Genomic DNA, 3,811 nt, shown 5'->3' with positions numbered 1-3,811 from the left:
TTTTTTTTTTTTTTTTTTTTTTGTTCTGATTTATGGACTATCGTATCAGACCTAGAGATTCAAGGCTTAAGAGAACAATGGTATTTTCTTTTTGGGGTAAGGGGTAAACAATATAGACAGTAAACATGGATGATATTGTTATTAAATTTCTTAGGGTTATAAAATTTCTTAGGGGGGTGGAGTTTCTCTACTAGTAGACCAGTTTATAATGAATCAAACAGGAGAAATCTTATCATATAGCACATAGGTCAAGCGCATATAAAAAAAAGTTGCTATATAGTATACAGATACAATAAATAGTTATTCACAGTTTTCATTAATAAGAATAATATATCAGAATTGTTTTACATATGCTAAGTTTGAAATACTTGAGATACCAATATTTGCTTAATTAATATGTGAATAACTAAAGGCTAATTATAAATTAAATAATGAAATAAAATGAAATAGTGTATAATAATGTAAATAATCAATTAATGCAGTATACAAAATCAATGTGGTGGCATTAATCTAAAATGCTATGGTAAAGTACATTTAGACTTATTTACACCAATATAACAGACCCATAGCTAAAATGTGAAATTAAAATTTATATATATATATTGGACTAAAATTTCAAAATTAAACTTGTATATCTAACATCATTAAAAGGGCACATGAAAAGCAAATTTATTATACAGTTAAGATAAAGAATTGATACATTGGATCTACATGGTATATAATGATGGACTAATCAAGATTTAAGAAACTGATAAATTGAACGATTGGAATTAATATAGTATATAATGGTGAAATAAACTATTATTGGAGAACATGATAATTATGTACTAATTTAATACGATTGCACTTAAACCGACAATTTGAATGGCATTGCTCGGGTGTCAAAATAAAGAATAATAGCCAATGTTTTTAAGGGCTGGTGATGACAGAGTGTGCTTGATATGCTTAATGTCTATCAATCTTTTATGATATCGTTGTTCTAAGTTATCTTGCCAATCGTAGGGATTAACCTGTTAAAAGTTTCTTGATTTCTTGTATCATGATGTGTTTTGCTATTGTTATATATTATACATTGATATTGTATGATTGATCTTGATTGTGATTTAATCATAGCTACAATAATACATATGCAAGGGTTTCTAGCTTAGAGAGATTTTTTGGCATATATATATGCATACATCCATATGTAGAGAGAGAGAAAGAGAGAGATTGGAGAGATTGGTGCACTCACACCCACATACATATGCATATAATATTTTTGTAGTTTATGTGAGTTAACATTTGAAGTGAAAATGAGGTAAGAGAAATAGCTGAAATTTGCCGGTATCATATATTTGATTAACAACTATAAATAGATTGTTCAACATTTCTTTTCGAACATTTCTCCATTTTTTACAACGTGGCATAATTTCTGATTATGGGTCAGTCACTTGTTTTTGTGTTTTTAACGTTATGTTGTGTTAGTTTTTTTTTTTTCTTCTTTTGAAAAACGCATATATTGTGTCATATCTGTTTAGAACTGGAGCATTCGCCTGGAAGTACACCTCTTCTTGCATGTAAATTTCAAAATTTACAAGCAAGCTTTTGCCAGGAATCTAGTTTGCAACACACCGTTATGATTGTCTTTGTATTTTTGTATTTTATTTTGTACTTATCATATAAGAGAGATTGTTGATTGATGATTTATTGAAATTATTTCTGTTTTCAGGTATGTTTGAACAATAGCTTTGACATAACTGGTACCAACTTCAAATGAGTGTTAGATAATCTCAAGACTGAAGAGTTCACAGAACGGACATGCCAATAAGGAAAATGAAAATCTGATTGTCTGGAGACAAGAGGATAGCTGAGAGTAAGTTGTTCTGCATCAATAGGCGTCATCAGCTCAATTATCCTTATCTTATTTTCAGAAGAATGGACATTTAGACATGTATAAAAATAGTAGAATTCATTCATGGGCTGGACGATAAGCATAAATAAAAAGAATATTAGCTAACAGAAATAACTAAGAGCGGGCAGTTGCATACATCCGTACAGTAAAGATGATAAAGGGATCTAATCCTGTTGTCTTGTAGCGCAGAAGACATAATCTAATGTATTGAAATTTCTTACCTTCAAGGAATAGTAGAACAATGACTCCGTAACAAACAGGACCGAACTTCAAATAAGAAGGATTAATAAACTCAAGAATCAAGAATTCTTTTAAATTGATAGTTCATTATGAAAAACAAAAACAAAAAAAATTCAATTGTCTGGGGACAAGAGAATAGCTATGGACACGTATTATTGTATCAATAGGCCTCAATATAGAGAGATTTCCCTTCTTAACTCAATCAGTGATCACATATACATCTGTGTGTGTGTGTGTGTGTGTATCTGTGTGTGTGTGTATGTGTGTGTGTGTGTGCGTGTGTGTGTGTAAGTATGTATGTACGGATGTGTGGATGAAAGGCTGAATTATGTATTACATTAAAATTTACAACCAGTAGGAGTGTTCTTGTGCTAAGTTGTGAATAACACACTTTTATATCGAATGCTGCATAACGAAGGTGGGGAAGCGAACATACAGAAAATAAAGCATCCTTAAAAATATCCAATAGAGTGAATAGAAAGTTACTGTAATAATACATTTTCTCATTTACTCAAGTAGCTTTCATTATATATTATCATATTTTAAATTTTGTTTTACTGAATTGACTGTGTATAATGTTTTCAAGCTGATAGATTTATTCTATCAAATTTCTATATATTAAATATTTTAAATTGTTTATATTTTTATCATTTAAAAAATATTTTTAAGTGCGTTTAATTCATTTTAACATTTTATTGATTATGCCCTATATATATTTTTTAATCATCTGTTATTCTTTCAATTTAATTTAGTATAATTTTAAAGAAATACATTTTCCTTAATGCTTTGGTATCTCATGCATCGTGCTGTTGTTTATTTTCCCTTGAATTTCCTCACGACTCAGACAGGTTCCCATATTTTTTCTGTCTAGGTAAATTTTGCAATCGCGTAAGAGCAAAAAAAAAATACAAAGACAATCACAACGGTGTGATGTAAACTAGACTCTTGACAAAATCTTACTTTTAAATTTTGAAATTTACATACAGGAAGAGGTGTATTTCAGACGAATGCTCTTGTTCTAAACAGATAAGACAAAATATGTGCGTTTTTCAAAAGAAAACAAAGAATAAAAGATCATGTTAAAAAGCCAAAAACAAGTGACTGACCCATAATCAGAAATTATGCCATGTTGTAAACAATGGAGAAATGTTCAAAAACAAATGTTGAACAACCTAAACAATATTGTGGATGCCGAATATCAAAACAGTCGTTATAAAACGAAAGAGTAAATATTGCAGTCTGAAAAAAAAAAGAATTGAGAGAGACTGAATTCACAAAGAATAATAGTCAATTTTTTTAAGCCAGTTCGTGAAACATACGGAAAGAAAGCAAAAACAGTAAATGCATACAAATGTGATAGATGTAATTCAATATTGGAAAAAGTATTTCAAACAAATTCTAACGGATCTCGGATAAAAATATTAGAAATTTCTTCCAGACATATGTATGTGCGTGCATGTATGCGTGTGCGTTTGTATATGTGTGTAAGCATATGTGCCTATAAATTCTTACATATACATACAAAAATAAGTACATGAAAACATACATACTTACATAAATTCATACTTACACACACACACACACACACATATATATATGCATATCATACACACACACACCCATATATATATATATAGATAGATAGATAGATAGATAGATAGATACATACATATATATATA

General features: G+C 29.4%; 1 protein-coding gene across 4 annotated transcripts in view; it reads left to right on the top strand.

Moving 5' to 3' along the window:
* The window catches only part of LOC106871357 (growth hormone secretagogue receptor type 1), an 878,042-nt gene that overhangs the window by 771,573 nt on the left and 102,658 nt on the right, over window positions 1–3,811 (top strand). For 3 of the 4 annotated variants that reach the window (XM_052967163.1, XM_014917765.2, XM_052967169.1), the window contains one exon: window positions 1,709–1,852. The exons of the other annotated variant lie outside the window; for it this stretch is intronic. The gene's annotated coding sequence lies outside the window, so the exon portion shown is untranslated. The remainder of the gene's footprint in view (window positions 1–1,708; window positions 1,853–3,811) is intronic. 4 annotated transcript variants of the gene reach the window in all.

The sequence above is a fragment of the Octopus bimaculoides genome, chromosome 1 (assembly GCF_001194135.2).
Source record: "Octopus bimaculoides isolate UCB-OBI-ISO-001 chromosome 1, ASM119413v2, whole genome shotgun sequence".
NCBI lineage: Eukaryota > Metazoa > Mollusca > Cephalopoda > Octopoda > Octopodidae > Octopus > Octopus bimaculoides.
This window is presented reverse-complemented; position numbering and strand designations above follow the sequence as displayed.